This window comes from Arachis ipaensis, chromosome B1 (genome assembly GCF_059453495.1).
Source record: "Arachis ipaensis isolate K30076 ecotype BB chromosome B1, ASM5945349v1, whole genome shotgun sequence".
NCBI classification, from domain to species: domain Eukaryota; kingdom Viridiplantae; phylum Streptophyta; class Magnoliopsida; order Fabales; family Fabaceae; genus Arachis; species Arachis ipaensis.
This window is the reverse complement of record NC_142436.1, coordinates 82,979,254-82,991,351: the sequence shown is the minus strand read 5'-3', so window position 1 is coordinate 82,991,351 and position 12,098 is coordinate 82,979,254.

Genomic DNA, 12,098 nt, shown 5'->3' with positions numbered 1-12,098 from the left:
CTCTAAAAGATGATAAAACCTAAACCTAAGTGCTCCCCCATTCATCCCTCTTTAATTTGGCTTGAAATAGCTTCAGAAATGAGTTGGATTGGGTTTTGGGGGCCCAGAAATCGCCCCTAGCGATTTGCAATTAATTAGTGATGACAAGTCATCTTATGCTAGTTTTTCAAGAAATTTTTCACTTGTTTCATTAGGTTTTATGCACTTTCTTTCATTGTAAGTAAAATGATTTGGAGTGGAATTTCATGGTTTTGTTGAATCAATCAACCACCCTTTAATTGACACAAAATTATGAGGTTTAAGCTAAAATTAATTAGTTTTTTGAATTAATTTTAAACTTTGTGAATTTGGTGATACTTTGATTGGTGGTTTTGATTATTTGTAGGTGAAAAAAAGAAAAAAATAAGAAAAGCGTGGCCTAAGGAGCGTGCCCAAAGGAAACAAGAAGCGTAGCCAAGGGAGAAGAAAAAGCATGGCATCAATGAGAAAGGAGGGAAGCTAGGCTGGGTGAGTGAACCGAGCTTCATAAGGAACCAAAAAGGAAGCAAGGCACAAAGCTCAGTTAACTTAGTTAACTGAGCATCAAAGAAAGCAAGGCAAAAGCATAAAGCTCAGTTCACTAAGTGAGCTTTATCGGGCTTCTTCAAGAATAAATTCAAAGCAAAATTCCAAGGAATGAAGCCACCAAGTTTTGAACTCATGACCCAAGGGAAGCAAGGAACGCTCCTTGCAAGGAGAAAAGCAAAAATTGGCCAAAAATCCTTTCCCAAGGTTCGAACAAGGGACCTCATGCTACCAAGCTTGCAAGGAAAATAAACCAAAATGATTTGGCAAGGATTCGAACCTGGGAGCTCCATGGAGAACAAGGGAGGAGCGCTACTCCTTGTGCAAAGAAAATGAGCCAAAATGGCTCCCCCAAGGTTCGAACTCAAGGCACTACACTCAAAGGTGGAGCGCTACACAAGGAAAGAAAGGAAGCTCAGTTCATTCTTCAAACTGAGCGCTATTCTCCCCCACTCCCCACACATTGGCATGCTAGGAAGCACACCAAGGAGCTTGTCATGCGCACAAGTTGACACGGCCAAGGGGACTAGAACACGCGCTGGACACACCCAAGGCAAGACATAGAGCTCAGTTCAATTTTCCAACTGAGCTCTATTGAAGTGCAACATTAACAAGGCTGGGACGCGCACCAAATTGGGCAAGGAAAGCAAGTTTGGGCGCTCAGTTTAGTTTTTCAACTGAGCCATGCCCTGGGAGTGCACCATGACTCAATTTTGAGTCCAAAAATAAAATAAAATCCAATTCTTCACAAAATTAAAAAGCCCACTCTAAATTCTAAAATCCAAAAATAGGAAGTGTATAAATAGAAGCTAGTTTGAGTTAGAGAGGACCTTCTTCTTTTCACTTTTGGCTAATCTTTTTGCTTACTTTGGAATTTCCAATTTTATTTTCTTGCTTTCGGAGTTTGGAAATTGGGAAGGAGAATTGATCTCTCTTCTTCTTTGTTCTTGCTTCTGCACTCTTTATTCTTTGTTCTGGATCTTGGGTGAAGAATTGAAAGAATTCTGTTTCAATCTCACCTTGAGACCTTTCTGTTTATTTTACTGCATAATTGGATCTAAATTTCTCTACTGTTTTCATCTTTACTTTTTCTGAAATCTGTCTTTTACTTTTCTGAAATTATTCTCTTGTTGGATCAAGGAAGGACTTGAGATCTAGACTTATTTTCTAGTCTCCACCACCCCTGAGATCTTCAACTTCCTTTTTTGCTATTACAATTTAGCTGCATTTTGCTTTCTGTTTGGTTTCTTAAGCAATTCCTCCTTACTTGTTTAGATCTACTGCATCTAAATTCACCCTCTACTGCTTTATTAATTGTCATTTACTTTTGCTTGTTTAACTTCTGCAATCCCAGTGCCCAAGTCCTTTTATGATTCACGCCATTTATATTTCTTGCACTTTAAGTTTCAGTTATTCACATTTCTTGCAATCTAAGTTTCTGCAATTTACATTACTTGTACCTTAAGATTCATCTCTTTTAATTCTTCTGCATTTTTAATTCTTGTCAATTATCCCTCTCCCTTTAAATTTCATGCAATTTAGCTTCTGTTGGATACAAATCACTCAAATCAACACTTATTTGCTTGACTAAATCTACCACCTAACTAAAATTGCTCAATCCTTCAATCTCTGTGGGATCGACCTCACTCATTTGAGTTATTATTACTTGATGTGACCCGGTACACTTGCCGGTGAGTTTTGTGTTGGATCGTTTTTCACACATCAAGTTTTTGGCGCCGTTGCTGGAGATTGATTAGATTGACATTGGTTAAGTAAGGTGGTGGTCTAGATTAAGCACTTTTTCTTTGTTTTTGTTAATTTTCTTTATTTCTAACTTGCACACTAACTGTTTGAGACTTTGTCTCTACTAACTCTCACTGCACTCAAGCTACAGAGTGCTCTGTGTATCTTTGCTGTTTTGGTTGTATGACATAAACCAGGAGAGAGTTCTCCACCTCTGGAATTTCTGAAGAAGAGCACCAAAAAATGGAGGAGACCGGAAGGAAGTTCACAGTAAGAGGAGAAAAGCTAAGGCACTATGATTTTCAGCCTCCATGATCAAAGAACAAGATGTCAAGCTAGTGACAATAAAGAAGCGCTTGTTGGGAGGCAACCCAACCTGAGGTAGTTCTCTTTTCATAGCTATTTCAATAAAAAGGTAGAGTAGTTTTATCTGTAGTACAAAGAGCTAAGTTTGGTGTTTCACACCAAAATAATTTGAGGAAGAGTGAGGGATGCTAAGTTTGGTGTTCCACCAAAAATCTCATTTGAAAACACATTTTCACCTTCTGCATAATCAGTGCCAGCTCCAAACACCAGAGAAGATACTTAACAATTGTTTAGCTTTTAGTTCGAAGTCTGTTTTCTAATTTATAGTATGAGCACATGTGGTTTTCTGCATATGTAGAAACTGCTGTATAAGGTAAGGAACTAAGTTTGGTGTTCACACACCAATCTAAGTTCAGAAGTCTACAAATATACATGCATGCTAACCATTTTTCAAGTGCTTGGGCAACAAGAAACTTTCAATATCATTGCAGAGTATCATACAAGTTTTTGGAAGGATTAAGCATCATCAACCAAAGAGATGAAAGAGGAATGTGAAGACCAGCAATGATAATGATGAGGAGTAAAGCAAGTAAACTCCAAAAGGTTGTATTGTTAAGTGATTATTTTGCATCAGACACTGCTATGATTAGAAGTGATATTGTATCCCTGTCTGTCTGTCTGTCTAGTATAGTTTCTCTATAATTCAATAATTGAGATGCTTGATTATTCACAACACTACACTCTTCAAACTTGCTTGCACTCAATATTTCAACAAGACATCAAAGGACAATTCTTTGAAAAGAAGGATTGAGGAATTAAAAAAAAAATTTTTTTGAGGCAAGCAAAAGATTAGGAGAAGTGGTGGTTATAATTGTATGATTATGCATTGAGGTTGCATGCTTATGAAAACTTGCATGGGAGCTCATAGGCAGGACATAGAGTTCAAAGAAGTATTGTGGAGATTCTCAACTAATTATTGATCCAATAAGCAGCAAACAAAAGAAAATAAAGAAAGTACAAAAACAAAAGAATATGGCCCAAGTCTCTGAGCATCAATTACTAGGCAGAAAAGAAGAAAGAAACAAGAACTCAAGGAGTTATTATCCTAGTAAATGCTTGTGGTCGAAATGTTTCAAAGAGAGAGGCTTGAGCAAGTAAATCCTCAGGGGTGCTTTAACACCTAATACCCTAAAACCAACTGGTTTAGGAGTATTGATTGAAAGCTTATTTAAAGAGATGCTTTGAGACATGACACTTTGAGTTAAGGCCAAAGCACAGAAACTATAAGCTGCTTCAAGGTGATTACCTATAGAGAGATCTCCATGATACCATTTGGATGAAAATCCTAAGACCTAAGACTTCCAAGATGTGGGGACTAGTAAGCATTGAAGCCCTTGCATCAGCATATAATTTAGAGTTCACTCCACTGTCACTTAATCACTTCGCTCACAAGACATCAGAAGTTATTCTTCAATCCATTCTAATTGAAAGAACCTTTGAGCATAATTCTTTTCTTGCTTGGGGACAAGCAAGGTTTAAGTTTGGTGTTGTGATGACAAGTCATCTTATGCTAGTTTTTCAAGCAATTTTTCACTTGTTTCATTAGGTTTTATGCACTTTCTTTCATTGTAAGTAAATGATTTGGAGTGGAATTGAATGGTTTTGTTGAATCAATCGACCACCCTTTAATTGACACAAAATTATGAGGTTTAAGCTAAAATTGATTGGTTTTTTGAATGAATTTTAAACCTTGTGAATTTGGTGATACTTTGATTGGTTGTTTTGATTATTTGTAGGTGAAGAAAAGAAAAAAATAAGAAAAGCGTGGCCTAAGGAGCATGCCCAAAGGAAACAAGAAGCGTAGCCAAGGGAGAAAAAAAAGCATGGCATCATTGAGAAGGGAGGGAAGCTAGGTTGGGTGAGTGAACTGAGCTTCATAAGGAACCAAAAAGGAAGCAAGGCACAAAGCTCAGTTAACTTAGTTAACTGAGCATCAAAGAAAGCAAGGCAAAAGCATAAAGCTCAGTTCACTAAGTGAGCTTTATCGAGCTTCTTCAAGAATAAATTCAAAGCAAAATTCCAAGGAATGAAGCCACCAAGTTTTGAACTCATGACCCAAGGGAAGCAAGGAACGCTCCTTGCAAGGAAAACAAGCAAAAATTGGCCAAAAAGCCTTCCCCAAGGTTCGAACAAGGGACCTCACACTACCAAGCTTGCAAGGAAAATAAACTAAAATGATTAGGCAAGGATTCAAACCTGGGAGCTCCATGGAGAACATGGGAGGAGCGCTACTCCTTGTGCAAAGAAAATGAGCCAAACTGGCTCCCCCAAGGTTTGAACTCAAGGCACTACACTCAAAGGTGGAGCGCTACACAAGGAAAGAAGGGAAGCTCAGTTCATTCTTCAAACTGAGCACTATTCTCCCCCACTCCCCACACATTGGCACGCTAGGAAGCACACCAAGGAGCTTGTCATGCGCACAAGTTGACACGGTCAAGAGGACTAGAACGCGCGCTGGACACACCCAAGGCAAGACATAGAGCTTAGTTCAATTTTCCAACTGAGCTCTATTGAAGTGCAACATTAACAAGGCTGGGACGCGCACCAAATTGGGCAAGGAAAGCAAGTTTGGGCGCTCAGTTTAGTTTTTCAACTGAGCCTTGCCCGGGGAGTGCAGCATGACTCAATTTTGAGTCCAAAAATAAAATAAAATCCAATTCTTCAGAAAATTAAAAAGCCCACTCTAAATTCTAAAATCCAAAAATAGGAAGTGTATAAATAGAAAATAGTTTGAGTTAGAGAGGACCTTCTTCTTTTCACTTTTAGCTAATCTTTTTGCCTACTTTGGAATTTCCAATTTTATTTTCTAGCTTTGGGAGTTTGAAAATTGGGAAGGAGAATTGATCTCTCTTCTTCTTTGTTCTTGCTTCTGCACTCTTTATTTTTTGTTCTGGATCTTGGGTGAAGAATTGAAGAAATTATGTTTCAATCTCACCTTGAGACCTTTCTGTTTATTTTACTGCATAATTGGATCTACATTTCTCTATTGTTTTCATCTTTACTTCTTCTGAAATCTGTCTTTTACTTTTCTGAAATTATTGTCTTGTTGGATCAAGGAAGGACTTGAGATCTAGACTTGTTTTCTAGATTCCTCCACCCCTGAGATCTTCAACTTCCATTTTTGTTATTACAATTTAGCTACATTTCGCTTTCTGTTTGGTTTCTTAAGCAATTCCTCCTTTCTTGTTTAGATCTGCTACATCTAAATTCACCTTCTACTGCTTTATTAATTGTCGTTTACTTTTGCTTGTTTAACTTCTGCAATCCCAGTGCCCAAGTCCTTTTATGATTCACGCCATTTATATTTCTTGCACTTTAAGTTTCAATTATTTACATTTCTTGCAATCTAAGTTTCTGCAATTTACATTACTTGCACCTTAAGATTCAGCTCTTTTAATTCTTCTGCACTTTCAATTCTTGTCAATTATCCCTCTCCCTTTAAATTTCATGCAATTTAGCTTCAATTGGATACAAATCACTCAAATCAACACTTATTTGCTTGACTAAATCTAGCACCTAACTAAAATTGCTCAATCCTTCAATCCCTGTGGGATCGACCTCACTCATGTGAGTTATTATTACTTGATGCGACCCGGTACACTTGCCGGTGAGTTTTGTGTTGGATCGTTTTCCACACATCAATGAGCTCACGTGCCAGGACTTGTGCGTATGCATAAGTTGTCTATCATTTTGAAGCCCCGGTTGTTAGCTTTCCAATGCTGCTAAAACCGCCTCATTTGGACCTATGTAGCTCAAGTTATGATCACTTTAGTACTGAGAGGTCAGGACTGGCAGCTTTACAATTCCTTCATTTCTTGAATTCTCCCATTTTGCATGCTTTCCTTCCACTTCTTCAATCCATACTTGCCTTGTAAGCCTAAAATTACTCAACAAACACATCAAGGCATCAAATGGAATTAAAGTGAATAAAATTTAGCAATTATAAAGCTTAAAAAGCATGTTTTCACTTTCAAGCACAATTTAGGGAGAAATTATGAAACTATGCTATTTCAATGGGTAAAAGTATGAAAAGTTGATGAAATCCACCCAAATAGAGCAAATAAACACCATAAAATGTAGATTCATCATGCACACCCATAGTTATTTTGCCTTGGCATGCCACGCCTAAAGTCCAAAGTGGCACGCCCATTGATCTTCTTCTCTGGATGCTTGTGCTGGCGTGCCACGCTTTCGATCTGGCGTGCCATGCCCTTGTTGGAACTTCACTTACCCTCTTTGGTCAAATGAACTGGCGTGCCATGCCCAGGTCTGGCGTGGCTGTTGCATGGAAACTTGTCTCTCAACAATTTTCCCTCGGCAAGTATACCGAATTGTCGTCAAATAAAAACTCACAATAGAGTGAGGTCGAATCCCACAGGGATTGATTGGCCAAGCAACTTTAATCAGAGGAATGTTCTTGTTGAGTTAAGCAGGAATTGAGTTGAGATTTGCAGAAAAGTAAATGGCGAGAAAGTAAATAACAGAAAATGTAATTACTGGAAGTAAATGACGGAATGTAAATGACGGAAAGTAAATTGCAGAATCTTAAATGGGGATTTGGGGAAATGAACATAAAGGTAAATGGCAGAAAGTAAAGAGAAAGGGTAAGATCAGAAGTGAGGGATTCATTGGGCTCAGGAGATGTTGTATTCTCCGGATCAAGTTCATTCTCATCTCTTCCTCAATCAATGCATTCATTGATCTCCTTGGCAATCTTAAGTGATTGGATTCCAATTCCTTGGCAACCCAATCTCTCAAATCTTAATCAATAGCCAATTCCTTGGTATAATTGCTCATAAGAAGAGATGAAGTATGGTCACTGATTATACCACATGTATTCCCAAATCAAAGTGTTGGTAGGATTATATGAATAGCTTCTTTTCCAAGACAACTACCCAATAGGATGAAGATTGAAAGCTTTCTAGTAAAATCAAGAGAAAAGAAAGAAGAAGAATAATGAAAACTATTATCGATCCATCAAATTACAACAAAGCTTCCTAACCCAATGAAAGGGGTTTAGTTGTTCATGGCTCTGGAAACAGAAAGCATCAATGAAAACTACATTTTCCAAAATAGAACTAGAAGTTGCAGAGAAAGTAAAATACAGAGTGTAGTTCTCCAAAATGCCAAAAGCTCTCTATCTAGTTCAAAATTACTCCTATATATACTACTCTTCTGATCTTCTAGTTGGCTCTTCAAGTCTTGGATATAGGCCTTTGGATCTTTAGTTGAAGCAGTTACAGTCTTCAGTGGGCTCAGCTTTGCTTGCAGAAAAAGTGTGAGTTAGGCATGGACGTTAGTTAGGACGTTAGTATCGTTAACGTTTAGTGAAAATGTGGGTTCGAGAACGTTAGTGACGATGACCTTTTTCACTAACGTTCCAAGCCAAAAAATGGTCCACGTTAACTTCAACGTTAGTGGCACTAACGTGACCACTAACGTTGCCTCTTGGTCCTTCGCAAACGTTATTGGCATTCACCTTTTCCAATAACGTTGCTTATTACCCTTTTCCCCACGTTAGAGTTCACGTTAGTATAACTAACATGACCATTAACGTGGGCTTGCCTTTCTTCGAGAGCGTTAGTGACACTTACCTTTGTCACTAACGCTCCAAACGCCCCTCATTCTCACGTTAGAGTTCACGTTAATTAGATTAACGTGGCCTCTAACATGGTAGAGATTGCCATTCCCAATGTTAGTGAGAAAGGTTAGTGTCACTAACGTTGGTCCATCAATTCTTCCGCCACGTTAGCTTCCACGTTAATGTAATTAACGTGGAAACTAACGTGGGCACTAGTGGCTTAATCCAACGTTAGTGACAAAGGTGAGTGTCACTAACGTTGGCAATTCCTTGTTCCTTCCACGTTAGAGTTCACATTAATGTAATTAACGTGACTCTTAACGTGGCCAAGTGTGCCCCTTTTCCAACGTTAGTGGTATTCACTTTTACCACTAATGTTGGAGCTTCCCTTCTCCTCCACGTTAGCTTCCATGTTATTGTAATTAACGTGGCAACTAACATGGGCTATAATGGCTTTTGAAGGCGTTATTGGCGTTCACTTTTCTCATTAATGTTGCAAGCTAGCTCCCATTCTACGTTAGTGGTCACGTTAATTAGACTAACGTGGCTACTAACGTGGTTTTTCCTTGCTTCCTTTGTCCTGAAATCAGGCGATTAAAGTGCATCAAAGCTCTATTCCAAGTCATGAGATCATGCATTATCTAATTTGTCATTCAATTCATGCATAATTCTCATGAAATCATGTAAAGTTCACAATGTTTGCTTGAATCAAGATGTAAGTGAATATCTACCCAAAACTTGCTTATTTACTAAGAAAATGCATGAAACCACCCTAAAACAGTAAAGAAAAGGTCAGTGAAGCTGGCCAAAATGCCCTGGCATCACAACACCAAACTTAAAGCTTGCTTGTCTCTAAGCAAGTACTGAAATATGAGAATGATGAATGAAAGAATCAAGAGAAATAAGTTCTTATTATAGAAGTAAAGCTCCTGGTTTATGGGGTTTCATGCATAGCAACTTAGGTTCATTCCTTTACTGATTTCTAGGTCCTTATCATGCCTTTGAATACTTGCTTGATTGCATCCTATGAGATCCTTATTCTTTGATCCTCACCCCCTTTTTTTCCTTAGGGTTTATTGCATCCTTAGGCTAAGTGCTCTGTAAGGGGGTGACTCTTTAAAATAAACTTTCAGCCAACACTCCCGAACCAGTTGGTTCAAGGTGCTAGGTGTTGAAACACCCCTAAGGACTTACTCCCTCAAGTCTCTCTCCCCCATACATGCACACCACAGGCACATGGTTTGTTATTTTCTTTCCTTGAGGTCTTGGTGTCCAGCACCTCTTTGAGTTACTAAATGTTCTGTAGCAAGGTTGCTCTTGATAGTGGATTTTCAGTTGATAATCCCGGGTTAGTTAACTCAAGTTACCAAGTGATGAAGCACTCCTAAGAACTTATTCATCCAAGCAGATCCTTGGTACAAGATCACCACAGACACATCCCTCAAGATTCAAACCCTTGGTGCCTAGCCTTATTTATTCTTTTTCTTTCTTTTTCAAACTCTTATTGTTCTTTCTCTTTTTCTTATTAGGATTTTTGTTGTTTGGTTAATCTCATAGAATGTGCTTCAAGCATGTACTTCAATACACATAAGTGCCCTCATTCCTTATAGGTGATCCAACTTAGCTAATCTATTATCCCACCACCAACCTTGAGGACTTATTTCACCAAATAAACTTTACTCTAGTTTCTTTCATAACATTCTCTTTCATTAAATTCAAAAGGCAAGCATACAAGTAAGTAGGATGAAGATGAAAACAGGTAACTTGGACCAGCACACATAGACTTAATAACTGAAAATGCTAAAAACAGAATTAAAAATTCCTAAGCTACTATGGAAGCATGTTCTATTTCATACATGATTTTCCTTATTTAAATTTGAAAAAGATAAAACGAAGAGGGAACTCCACCACCTTTTACTCATGGGGATGCCCATGCTCTCTTTCTTGTTTGTCCTCTTTGTGTCCTTCTTGAGTGCTTGAACTCCCATTTTCCTTGCTCTTTCCAATCAACTTTTTCCAGAAGCCAGCATCTTACATCTTCTTTTTCAATGTTTCCTTCTGTTGTTTCACCTTCTTTTCTTCTTGTTCTGTTAGATCCTTTTGAATTGTATCATATCTGGGGATTACAGAGTGTAAATTATGCATATGCCCAGTCATATAGTTCAACTTGGCTGGAGTGTTTATGTTGAATTCTTCCCTATGTAGTTGTTGTCCTTCATTAAGCACGCTGAACTCGTTGAATGCTTTCGTCTGAGCTAGCTGACGTTGGTTGAGTTCTTGAAGGCGTTTATCTTGACGTTCTTGCTTTTCAGTCACTTGATTGATGGCCTGAGTGAGCTGGGAATAGTGTTCCTGTTACTGCTCCAGTTGTTTTTTCTGCCACTCTCCTTGTTGATTCATCCAGTTAGCAAGTAGTTCTTCCGGACGATCCATCTGCTGGAACTGAAGGTGTAGTTGTTGCTCTTGCCCTTCCATATATCTCCTTGCCAAGTCCTCAATGGCTCCTTGAATGTGACCCAGATTTATATTGGTTGGATCATAGTACTCTTCTTGTTGGTATTCTTCTTGATGAGATTCTTCTCGGTGAGGTCCTTCTTGTGATGTTCTTTTCCCTATTTGAGGCCTTCTTTGTTGTTGGGTGGGTGCCACATAAGTTATACGCTGGAGCGTAACTAACTTCCCAGGGTTTACCCAATGTGGATTGCTGTCTTCGAAGACCACCTTGGCCTTCTTACATAGTCTCACAATGGTGCTGGGGTACAAAAGCCGAGCACTCGGATCACTCTTTTCATCTGCCTCTTGAATTCTTTCAGGTATAATTTCATGTACGTTGATGTCTCCACTGCTCATAATGCAATGTAGCATGGTAGCTCGAGCAATGTTGACCTCAGAATTGTTTGAGGTTGGGAGGATAGATCTTCTCACACGCTCAAACCATCCCTTGGCTTCCAGGATGAGGTCTCTTCTTCTGATGAACCGTGGCCTTTTATCTAAATACCTCTCCCAATCTGATCCTATGACACACATGTCATTCACAATTTCTTCAAGCTCATCATTGTCGGGGCCATTACTTATTCTTGCTTGATAACTTGGCTTATCAGAGGGTTGTGATCTCAGATGAAGAGTTTTCATTATAGCATTGGGACTGAAGTCCACCTCTATTCCTCTCACGAAACTTTTAAAGGTAGGAGCCTTGGTATTGTCTTCTCTGGCCACATTGGCATAGAACTCTTTAATGAGATTTGCATTTATTTTTGTTTCTGGGTTCGTGAGTTCTTGCCAACCCCTCTGTTCAATCTTCTCTCCAATCTGTAGGCACTCATCATAGTTGAATTGGAATGTCAGCTCTGGCAGTACTTTCTTGTGCTTGATACGTTCGAATTGAAGCTCATGGAAAGCGGTCTTGAACCTTCCTTCATTAAAAGGAATGCTCTCCACTGGTATCTTTCCCTTTCGCCTTTTGGAGCTTGATGATGCCATAAGTGACTTTTGATATGTGAAGGTGTTGAAGGGTGTGGATGAGAGTGTCTTTGATGGGGTAAGAGGTGTTGGGTTCCGAATGTGAGAAGTACAAAGAATGGGAATTGGAATGTGAAGGGGGTACGGAATAAGAATCACTTATATAAAGAAGTGGTGAGTAAATGAAAGGTGTAGATTGATGGTGTAGGCTTGTGATGAATGGATGGGGTTTAACATGGGATGGGCACAAGGATCATCACTTTTATGATGGGGTTGGTTCGATTTCCAAGCGTGTTATTCTTCCAATGTTGCATGGCAACATTTCCCAATGCATTCTCCTTGAAGACATGTGTATAGTCCCCTCTTTTTGAGGTGGCCGAACCCT